The 12,406-nt window shown below is 42.2% G+C and overlaps 1 long non-coding RNA gene across 1 annotated transcript; it reads right to left on the minus strand.

Moving 5' to 3' along the window:
• Window positions 1-11,088: 11,088 nt before the first annotated feature.
• Window positions 11,089-11,925, minus strand: LOC134430111 (uncharacterized). The gene is made up of 2 exons (XR_010030738.1): window positions 11,570-11,925; window positions 11,089-11,414 (listed from the first exon to the last, which is right to left on the minus strand). It is a non-coding gene; the product is annotated as an uncharacterized LOC134430111 (long non-coding RNA).
• Between the last annotated feature and the right edge of the window lie 481 nt (window positions 11,926-12,406).

The raw sequence follows: 12,406 nt of genomic DNA on the forward strand, positions 1-12,406 counted from the left end.
TCCCTTTCTTAAACAGTGGTACAAAACAACAAGGTCACGCTATTCAAGGGAGTATTTCCTCCTTCATTGTGTGTATGTGTGTGTATATAAATATCTGTATGTATGCATGTATGTAGATATGCTTACTGGATGGATTACAGGCTTTATGTGAAATCTCCTGGATTGCTAGAAGCATTGATAGAAGCATTCAAATTTCTGCTGTTTTGTGACCTTTAGTTAGGCAGAACACTGTGTCTTTGGTGGTATGAACAAAGCAAGGATGGTTTTAATGGCAGAGTCTGTTCTCATAGATGATATTTACACTTGGACTTCTAGCAGTAAAACAGTTCTAAGATTTTTTTCTTAGGTGCAAGCAGAACCAGAAAATTATTTTTCCCTTTGAATGATGTTGATCAATTGCTGAAACCGTACTCATCTTGATGGAGATCCTGGAGGGGGAACAGAGCAATTATGACTGGACTGTGCTGTCTGTGCTGTTACCAGCTCAGGATTGTTCCCAGATGCACACATTGCTTTGCCTTAGCCATTCTCCATGTAAACCACTAGCAATGCCCTGCTTTGGGGGTTTGCTTCCCCTCCTTTTGCTGGTTTCAGTGTGTAAGGGCAGACCATGACAGGGCAAGGCAGGCAGGAGCAGGCCAGTTCCTCTGTGCAGCTGGGAACTACATGGAACTGAGCCATGTAGGTCTCCTTACTGCAGCACCAACAGAGGGATTGTGTGGGGATAAAGGAACCCACAAAACCCCCAAAACTGGGCTCACATCAGGGGCCCCTGAGCTGACATGCTGAGGCACAGGCTCTGTGTTTGAGACACGGGGCACAGGCGTGCCTGCCTGCGACCCAGCACCCTACAGCCAGCTCAGACGGTGCAGAGGGCACTGATTAGCCCTCCACTTCCCTCTGCCAGCTTCCAGGCTGGGAGCTGGTGCGCTTAAACCCCATTGCAGTCTTTCTTGACAGTCCTGCAGGAGTCATATTGAGGGCCTGGCATCTTCTGGGTGCTCAGGTGCCAGTCTTGCTGCTGAACAGCTCAGTCCTGCACGGCGCCACCACTACACGCTGCTGTGCACACACTGCCTCCAGACACGTCACACACGGCAGTAGGGTGGCTGTGACATTCCACTTGCCCCTGAACCCTGTTAGCTTCCCTGTATAGAGTCTGTTTATTTAGGATTCAAGCATGTCAGCAAGCAGCATGTGGCCTACAAAGAGCATCTTGATAGCCAAATGCACTTCATACCCCAGGAAGCTTTTGTCTGATTCACAAGCTTTTTGCTTTTCTTAATATTATCCAAATATTTTTTCATTAGTTAATTTTTAATAGAGGTGTTTTATGTGCAGAACATAGTTATGTTTGTTCAGGTATGACTGCCATTTTGTTAGGTGGCAATTTTTCCCGAGTAAGAAGACCAAAGCAGGGCTTTAAAATGCACTCCTCATAAAAAATTAAAGAGCTATTCTTTATTTACATATTTACACAACACTCAATCCATCGTGTAAAGCTTTCTCTGCCTTAAACCCAAATCTCCGGGGTGTACTCTGTGCCTGGGGAAATTGGATGGCTCAGAAAAATGATAAAGAGGTATCTGTCCATCCACCTATCTATCATTTTTTACACCATACTCATTACTATGGTCTCTGAGCTCCTATTACACGTATGGAACCTTTCCCATTTTGGTGCAGAGCTGGTCAGCAGAGACAGCAAAGCCATCATTATTTTCTGAAGAGTGCGAGCCTGGGGAAGGACTGGCTGCTCACTCTGCAGTGGCCGTTTGGAAGCAGCAGTTTGTACAGAAGACAAATCCCTTTTATTAGCTGCCTGGGAAGTCCAGTTTGGCTTCTGGAAGATGCAGTTCAAATGGACTGTGTGCAGAGAATTAGCCTTAGGTATCAACATTGCTGCTCCCACGTTCACTTCATGTCACCTTGAGAGAGAGGCTACCTCTTCCCTGCCTTGCTGACAGCTGCTTACCAGGAGGGGGACTTCAACTCTGAAAAGGCATCAAAAGACCTGGCAACTTTAACTTAGATAGACTGTCCGAGAGACTCTTCAAATTAACAGAAATAGCAGCATTTCTCATTCTCTTGCATGTAACTGTTTGGCCACTTTCAGGCCATGTCATGACACATTTGTCTCATTGTTACCCTGGGGTCCACCTGTTTCTTTGCAGAATTCACTTATTGTCTTTTGACTTGTGCTTCAATTTCAGGCTCTGGAGGACGGCAGCTTTTTATTAGGTTGTATTCAGGGCCAGCCATAGTGGGGGCCTGATCCTTGACAAAGACCTGTGGGCATTCAGCAGACAAATATTAGTTAACAACGATCATTACAAAGAATAGCTCGCTTCAAGGCTGACTCTATTACAGCTGCTATTGCCACTGATTGTACTAGCACCATTAGACATCCTGTTGCCCATTTGTTTAAATTTTTTCCCTCCTGTGCTAGGAGGAGAAGCTTCAAATCCATCTTAGTTTGCCTACCAACTCTGTCAGACATACAGCAGCAACCAGGAGCACCCTGTCCTCCCAAGAGGGCTGTTCCTGGGATGTAGCAGTGCGGCCAGGTCATAACACTGGGGTGTGGGTTCCAGGATCTGAATGGTGGATGGATGCTCCAAACAAATACATTCTTCTCTTTCCTCCCTTCCTGTGCCATAAAGCAGCAGAACAGCAGGGAGAGTGGTAGTTTTGTTCCTATTTTATTGGTGAAGGGCAAAGTTGTCTGTCCTAAATCAGCTGCCCAAGAAGACACACAGAGCATAAATGTTTGACTTGTCCCTTTTCTACTCCAACCATCCACTCATTCAAGCATCCCTCTCATCCTAGCCTGGCTCAGGCATGCTTTAGTCTGCTCCTGGCTTTATTTTAGAAATAGAAGCAGACTTCATCAGTCAGTCATCAGGAGTGGCAGATGGCCTTCAGTTCATTAAATGAGTCCAAGACTAAAACAGAAGATTGTGGTTTTGAAATAAATGCAGAGGGAAAATTATAAACTGTAAAGGAAGAGCTGGAACACCCCCCAGGCCAGACTCAGAACGGGGCTTTGCAGATCACCGTTATCTAAAATTGAATGGGTTTGATTCAGGCTTTACTGTTCTTCTCTTACAGAAATCTGGCACAACTATAGGCCCCCTGAGGAGAGCCAGGACAAAACTCAAAAAGGTGTGATTAGTATAACTTGAAATGCTTCCTGGAAACGTTTCAAGTTTGACAGATTTGTGGTGGAAGTCTGCCTTTTTTTCCTGGTCAGTTGTCGGGACCCTGGGCTTCTGGCCATGAGTTTTGGATTCCTGCATACCTGGAATCCCTTGCAGCCTTGGAGAACCTTATTTTGGGACTGATGATTGACTGATACTCCAAAAAGTGACCATGGGACATAGTACAGTACTTAAAACATTTTATTTTCCCTCCCTTTCTTATTGCTGTCTTATAGAGGCAACAAAAATTAATTTTCTAATAATGTGCAATAGAAATGTATTTTCTTTTAAAGATTGCAGACCAGATTTTCATCTCTCCCCAACCAGCGTAACTCAATTGATACCTTTGATATATGCCAGCCTGAGGAAGAAATTGGGCAATTTAAATTTTAACTTCCTCTCTTAGGAACAATCCTTTCATTCCTGAAATCTGCAGATGAAGAATGAAACTCTAAAAAACCTGCTCTGTCTCACCATGGCTTGACTGCAGGACTCTGACAGCGGCAGTCTTGCACTGCGGTAAAGAGGCGATTAAAAGTTTTACTATCCATTTTATCATCTCGGTTTTTACAATAAAGAGACCTGTCATTGTTTTAGGATTATTTTACTTATGTCTATTCATTTTGTTTCATTGTCTTTACAAGTCTCACTCCCATTTCATGCTGCTTTTGGTTCTGCCCTTTTCAACTCCTCATGGATGAGTGGGGAAGGAAGAGCAGACTGGCCAAAAAATTGGGTAGGGAGAGAGTGTGGAAACAGCTTCCATGACAACCTCTTACTTCATTTGGGAAGAATGAGAACAGCACCTTTTTTTTTTTCATCCCCTCTCTATTTTTACAGTGTCTTTGCATCTCACAGGTACACTAGAGCATTGTTGCTTACATGATCAAGCTGTGCAGCAATATCCCTCACAGACTGTTTTTAATGGTCTTGGGAATCAAGGCAAAGGTATGGTCAGCATGCTGAGACCTGGCTGGAGAAAGCAGAAGGGAAGTATTTTTAGTCTGGCATTTGGAGGAAAGTAAGGGAAAAAAGGCTGGCCATGGAGACAATGGCACAAGTGGAGACAGGAGATGGAAAGGCAGAAAGCAGGGGTACAAGCAGATAACAACATTTTTAAAGTCACTTTCATACAATAGTGGAATTGCTGCAGTTGGAAAAGACCTCTAAGATCAGTGTGATAAATCTAACCCATCATCACCATGTTCACTGCTAAACTATGTCCCCAAGTGACACATCCATATACTTTTGGGGTGTTTTAAGCAGCTTTGGTTGTTTTGAACATCTCAGTAAACAAGTATTTGTACCATTAGATGCTTAAATTATTTCAAACTTCAGTGTATTGTAGCTTTAAACTTTATGCCTAAAAATTATCATGCTTGAACTTAGAGGCTTTTCCTTGTACAGACAAGAAAATTTTCTGTAATACTCAGTTTGTGGAGAGAGGGAGGATGGTATGTTTTCCAGGCGTCATGCAAGTTCAGAAGTCTTCCAATTTAAAAACACAGCAAAATACTGAAAATTTGTTCTGAGAATATTCATTCCAATTTATTAAAGAATTAGGGTCCAGCTGTGCTTACTTTCCACAACAGTTTGCTTCTGGGACATTTTTCATTTGCTTTTCAAGCAGTTTCTGTATCAGAAACATTGTTTTAAATGTCACAGTTGTCAAATCAATGAACTAAAACAGTATCACATGGCTTAATTTGAACAAGTAATGCACTTGGAATTTCAGATTTGGAACAACAGTCTTCCTGAGCTGTTCACTGTCCCTCAGCAGATGAAAACAGAGAAACTGGAGTAAGGTTAGGCTATGCCCTATCCCGCAGGGCTGCACAGAAGAAGGAGGAGGGGAGGACATTTGTTTAACCTGGAAGTACCCATCTACAATGGAAGTTCAAAACACAGATAAAACCCCCGTTTTGTCTATAACTGTCCGGCTGTCTGTCTATCTATCTAATCTATCTATCTATCTATCTATCTATCTATCTATCTATCTATCTATCTATCTATCTATCTATCCATCTTTATTTTTGTCACCGAAGCTTTTATCTGAAGTTCATCTAAGTTTCCATGGATTTTGATTAAAGTTTAATGAGGTTCCTATTACTGCCCACAGAAAAAACAAACAAACAAACAAACAAACAAACAAACAAACAAACAAAACAATAGGAAAAACTCTCACTGGCACCAAGAGTAATTATTTTCTTTAGGCTGACAATATGATACCACTACAGAAAGAGCTTTTACCCACAGTATATTTATAAGGACACTAAGAGGTAGCTCAAAAGGGAGGCACACAGCTGAGGTATCCACAACCATATCTACATCTGATATCTAGGTAACCTGAGCTGGAGCCATGGCTATGGGTTGAAGAGCAGTCCTCTCTCTAATTTTCTTCCCACCTAATCCAGTGGCTTGTTGTTCTCTGCCTTTTCTTCTTCCCCTGTTTTGTTCACAGCTCTCCTACCCCCCAACACTTAGTGTTAGTAGAGCCCTAAAGAGCACTGGAGAACTCTGAAACTTTCCGTTTGCACAAAAACTTATTAAGTCCCTCCCTAAACTGCCTTACTCCCCTTGCTGAGCATGGGATAAACCCACCAAGGACAGCTCAAACCATAAGGAAGTATGAGATGGTGAGATTGATGGGATATTTTCAGAATGGAATTTTGCTTCAGGATTTTTATTCTAAATGGATTAAATAGGAAAAAAGTATAAATACCTGGAAAAACAAACTGTGGGATAGGATATATTTTTTTGGTCAAAGAACCACCTTTACCCATCCCTCTTGTTTAACCTTCACTACATAAGGGCAAAAGAATTGTCTTGTTTCATAAGAAATACCTACTTTGTAGCCTGTCAGGTTAGGGGTTTTTTCTCTGGTAAGTATCTGGTAAGTACCAAAAATAATGGACGGTGTAAGTGTGTCTACAGAGAAGAATATCTTTAAAAGAAGGATTTGAATTAGGATGATAAGGAAGAGATTACAGAACTGGTTTTTAAATTGCAAAGATTTGGATTTATTTTACTTATCTGCAGGTATCATAATCTTAAGTGTTCATGCTTTCAAGCTTTAGCTTGTAGACATTACAATTAGAAATTTATGTTCAAAAAGTAACGTGTCTGCCAGACATCCCGGTAGATATTTGCAATTGGAAGTTTAAAAAAGGTAGTGACACAATATGAGTATTGCTTAATTATAAGATATTTGTGGAAGAGGTTCTTTCACTAAGGAAATGTTGGGAACACATATTTTATTAGCAGTAATAAGCATGCTCTTTGCAGTCACAAAGTTTCTCTGCCTCACACTAGTCACAGCTCAAATTCATCCACTGAAGAATCAAGTTTGTATCCCATGACGTGAAATAAAGCCATCCATCATATCAAACTGAATATTATCATTTTACCAAATTTTCCAACTCTTGTCACCTACTTGCCCTACTGTAGTTAGTTATTTATCATCATCAATCCCTTAGCAGGAACAGGGAACATTCAGGCTGGTGTAACACAACTATAGAAAGTCTCCTGCCAGCAAAAATGGTGTGGTGTGCCAGGACTTTGTTCTGCTGATACAGCTCCACTGCACAGGGGTTGGGAGCTGCTTGAGAGTTCACTGCGCTTGCAGGAAAAACAACCAAACCACTAAAAACAGGTTTTGATACAGGATATGGTGATAGGGCATTCTTCTTAATTCGAGGTAAAACTCTTGAAGTCTGGCCATCGGTGGATAGAAAACACCATTATTTGAGTTGTATTTAGATTCTGACATTAATCCGTAAAGACAAAATCATACCAAAGTGACAGTCTGGCCAAAATTGACTTTTTCCATTTCTCTCTATGTCTGCAGCTTGAACATGACTTTAATTTACAAAAACATTTCTGCAAAATATTCTATTTTAAGCAAGTTGGGCAATTTAGGTTTGAAAGATGGCTAATGTTCGGTTAACTTTTTTTTTATATATATGACTTTTGAGAACAGATCATCTTACCAAACTGGGAACGGTTATAAATGTGTGTTTGTGCATTGTGCATTCTTAGCCTGTCTCAAGGTAAAAGTCTAGAAAGGATTTTATATTTCCTAAATACGTGCCTAGTGATTAGATCACAATAAAGCTGAAAGAATCATAATATGCCTATTATAAATTATTATGTTTCAAAGGAATTATTTTTGTTACTGGGTAAATATGCACCAGTGCCTTAGGGAGTAACAGAAATTAAACCATGAAATGTATATAACCTTGAAGGTCTGAGAAAAATCCAAAACACCAACAAAGGAGGCTGAAAATTTGGTCTGACACCATCTTTATGTAGCACTGTGCTTCCTTTACATGCCAAAGTTTCTGAAATGTGTGTGATTTAGTTTGGTACAATATAAGGGCAGCCTTTAATTTGGGATTATGATAACATGTGTTAAAGGACAAAATGTCAGCCAGATTGGATTTTCTGCTTTGAACACACTTGAGGTTATGGCTTTAAGTTAGTGCTTAGCTGTCAATCTGACAAAGGACTATTTTTTCTGTTGGCATATTTAATTACATAAAACCAAATGCTCAGATGAGGAAGAAGAAATGGTAAAACTTTTTTCAGCTTCAGATCTAGGGCTGCCTTAACACCCTGCTAAATTCCAGGCTGCATCTAACTCACAAGGTGGTGGCTGTGATCAAGAATAATGGTTTCATTTGTATCTGGCAAATACAGTGCATATAACTTTTCCTTCCTGACATGGCACAATTGTTCATGTTTTTGACACTTCTGGAATGCATGGTATTTGAATTTGCAAAGAAAGTTCAAATCAGTGCAGAGTGCTAGGGGTCTTAAACCACGTGTTCACAGTCCTGTTGCCTTAGCAGGGATCCAGTCAGTCTTCAGCTAGGGTCACTATTCTGGTTTTTACTGATGCAGATCTCAGTACCTGAGGGGCTCATTTAGCTAAGTAAGCTCCTTAATAAGGAGTAACATTTTCCTTATGTGAAGATAGCCATGCTGTACATTTGGGATTGGCAGTGGAGGTGCCACAGCTCTTTGGGAAGGGGACACGAGTCCAGACTTGGAAGGTTTCTGGAAGGGTCCTTCTTCTGTAATGGATTTTCCACTTTGGCTTTCTAGGTTCTGATTTTACTAATCTGAAACTCTCTTCCAATGCTTAGATAGGCAGCCACCTCCTTTGATGGGTTTCTAGATGTTTCTTAGCAATGGGATTGGAAGAGCAGTGTAAGCCATTTAGTTATCTAGTTACATTTAACTCTGGACATTATGAACTGTCTGCTTTGAGACACAGAAGGAAAGAGCAAATATCAAGAAGTTCCTTCACCACACATCTATCAACAGGGGGCTGATTTCATAGTTCAGACTGCCTGAAAGCTCTCATGCGCAATGACATTATTTCAAGCCCAGAACATAAATTCAGGCAGGATAAGAGTTAGGAGAAGACTATTTACTGAGGTGAAAGGGTTGCTCCAGCCCTCTGAAGGCACTGACCTCTAGGCTCTCAACTGATTCCTTTGAGACCTTGCAGGTGAGCCAAAAAATCCACTTGAGTGTGATGCCTTAAGTTTTAGCTTTCATATTTTCTAGAGTCTGTACTGCATTAGCATATAACTCTGAACTTCATATAAAGTGTTAGCAAGTTCTCTTCACAGGGTAGTTAGACAAAACAATCCTTTTCCAGCCTGATGAGAGCAGTCTAGGAGGATGGAACTTCATAACCTGAAGCTGTAATTGGACAATTAACCCCAACATGTAAATGAACCAAAACTTATAAAAGTGTGAAAACGTGTGATCCATCATCCATTTTGGATAGGAGCAACAGCCAGGCTCTTGTACTGCCCAAGGTAAATCCTTTAAAGGCCTTTTTAATAGGCCGATAGCAAAATAGCCTCTGATCCAGGTAGCCTCTTGAGGCATCAGTGGCCTTTTGCCCCACTTTAGCCATTGGAATGGAGAGTAACATGGAGGAGGTGAGGTACTGATATCACGATTCATCATGATATCATGATTCTGTCTGCAGTATCAAAGGCTGTTGAGTGCTGATATTATATCAGTATTTGCAGTTCTGGGGCTTTTTTTTTGTCCTGGCCTTCATCAATCTCTCTCCAAAGAGCTAGGGCAATCATATCTCTGTGACATTTCTGCTTTGACAGAGAGAATAAAGATGAATGGACAGTATTATTGTTTTCCTCCAGTTGGCCACACTCATCCCTCTACCCAGGAGCTCAGCAAAGCAGACCAGTCTGGCATGGAGTCAGCATCAGTAGGGTCAAGAAAGGGAGTGAAGAAGTCCCATGGCAGGGGTATCACCAGTTACCCAGGCCACCAGGAAAAGCTCCAGGTACTTGAACATCAGAATTAGAGTCCTCCTGCAAGAATTCTAACACCTGAGTTACCAGAGTGCTGCCAAACACCACACAGAACAGGCAGATGTGCTCCTGATGGATCCACATGAACCAAAGAAAAAACAATGGCTCTGTGGTACTTTGAGGTGCTGATACTTGCTTCTCTTTCATAACAGGGCATAAACTGAAGGAATTTGCTATTGTGCCAGTCAGTAGAGCAATCACCAGTCAGGGAAGGCAGTTTAAACTAAACTATAATAATCTAGGCATCAATATTAGTCTTCTTTTATTATAATATTGTATTATATAGTATTCTTCAGTGTTTCTTAAGAACATACCTTGATAGTTTCTCTACATTCATCCCAAGATCACTGGTTTATCCATTATACACCTAGACACTGGATGCTAAGAGAAGAGCTCTGCTCTGAAAAGCCGTACCTATAAATACTCTTCATTATTTTTCTATTTTGCGAGCTTGTTTCCAATTTTGTGATCATCTCAACATCCATTTCGATGGAGAGAAAATACATTTTGCTGGAGTGCAAGTAATTTCCTTTCTCTCTTTAAAGTTAGTCTGGCAACAGAGAGGATTTGAATGGACAGTGAGTGCTCTGTTTGACCTGGTTACAGCTGGAGGTGGACAGTCATCTGGTGTCCACAGCTTGAGATGGGGTTTTGATGGCCAGGAAATGTGTATGCTCCTTACACCAAACCAGTCAGTTTAGGGATTATGGCAACAGTACATAAACAAGTGGAGAAGACTTGTCCATTGCAGACAAAAATCTATGCTGAACTCTTGGAGCATGAGCAAAGAGGCCTCACTTGTCCTAATTCAAATACTACCTGATTCTTGGCGACCTTCTGCATGTGTTCTTTTCTGTTGTGTGTGGAGATGTTTAAAAGACCCCAGATTTCTTGACTGTCCACACCTAAGAGAAAAAAGGTATGTGGGTGTGATAAAGTTGCCTAAACATCCATTTCTAGTGTCATGTTAGGCTCTGGGGCATGTAGTGACAGGACAAGCAGACATGGCTTTAAACTGAAAGAGGGGATGTTTAGGAAGAAATTCTTTGAGTCTGGTGAGACACTGGAACAGGTTGCCCAGGGAAGCTGTGAATACTCCATCCCTGGAAGCATTCAAGGCCAGGTTGGATGGGGCTCTGAGGAACCTGGTCTAATGGAAGATGTCCCTGCCCATGGCACTGGCGGTGGAACTAGATGATCTGTAAGGTACATTCCAAACCATCCAGTGATCCTATGCTCTTGACCACCTACCTGGCAGTCAGCCACTTCTCTGGAAAAATATGGATCTTCTGCAACTCGTATGTAATCTCTTTCAGATCATGAAGATGTTTTGGAAATCCCACAGCATGTAAAATAGTAATAGAAATTTATGTTCAGTAACCTCAGACTTTCTCATGATGTTTAACAGGGGGAAAGGCTAATGGGAGATTTGCCATTATGCATGAAACATTTATATACCTTATATTTCATATCCTCAGCATCCTGAGGAGCATGAAGCATTTTGTCCCCTTTTTCTACCTGTGAGAACTGGTACATTACAAAACTTTTTAATACTTTATTTAATGCCTCTGGGGAGAGCAGGTGGCAGTACTGAACAGCTTCCCAAGCAGGAGGTCCATTAGCAGAGGTCATGACTCCACAGCACGCCCTTTCCACCGCTGGCCTTTCTCTGTCAGCAGGTCAAAGTTTACAGGCATTTTGGGGGCCAAGGAAACGGAGGATTGTTTTTTTTCTTCACTGTCTCTCCTCTCAGGGGCCTGCTGAAAGCTCAGTTCTGACAGCAATTACAACTCCTTTGGCCTTTTTGGCACCGGGATGTGCTGTCGGATGAGGCCTGGAGTTTGGATTCTCCTGCCTGTTCCTGGAAGAACAAAAACATGAGTGAAGACACTCTATCTGAAAGACTTGGGGAAGCACCAAAACAAACACAAATAATTGAGGACAGACTCACAAAGGCCCAAACCGCATGCATTGTAATTCTGCTGGCCCAGCACACGATATCTCATCACCACCTACTCTGTCTAAATAAAGCCATTTCCCGGCGAGGATGTCTGCCCCAGAAATGCGCGGGCACGGGCTGGGGCGCGCTGTGCTCGCCTCTTTCCTCTGGCACCGGGGTCCAAGAGAGGCTGCTGTGAGGAGCCAGGCCTGAGGAAGGAGAACCCCCCGTCTCCCCGGCCTGCGGACACCGGGAAGAGCTGCACTCCTGCAAATCTCCACCCGGGCTGCCCTGCCCGCAGCCGCCCAAAATGGAACGAAAAGGCGGATGTCTTCCCCGGCGGCAACAGAGTTAGTTCAAGGCAAGTTCTGTCTCCACACTCATTCAGCTCCCGAGAGGAAGGAGCGGGCTCCTCTGCCGGAGGGAGCCCGGCTGTGGCTGTGCCGAGAGGGGCGGCCCAGGGGCGGCCCAGGCCGTGCTCCCCGGCCGCCGCCTCACGGCCCCGCGGGCGGGCGCGGGCAGGGCCGGCAGCGGCGGGGACAGTCCCGGCGGCGGCCACACGGTGTCACCCGCGCCGCTTCGTGCGCCCGCCGCACCGGGCAGCGGCACGGCAGGAACGGCTTGGATCGGCTATTTTATTTTATTTTATTTTATTTTATTTTATTTTATTTTATTTTATTTTATTTTATTTTATTTTATTTTATTTTATTTTATTTTATTTTATTTTATTTTATTTTATTTTATTTTATTTTATTTTATTTTATTTTATTTTATTTTATTTTATTTTATTTTATTTTATTTCAATGTTTTATCTTGTTAAATTTTATTCCATTCTATTCTACTTTTTTGTTCCTTTCCTTTCCTTTCCTTTCCTTTCCTTTCCTTTCCTTTCCTTTCCTTTCCTTTCCTTTCCT

This window comes from Melospiza melodia, chromosome 1 (genome assembly GCF_035770615.1).
Source record: "Melospiza melodia melodia isolate bMelMel2 chromosome 1, bMelMel2.pri, whole genome shotgun sequence".
Lineage (NCBI taxonomy): Eukaryota > Metazoa > Chordata > Aves > Passeriformes > Passerellidae > Melospiza > Melospiza melodia.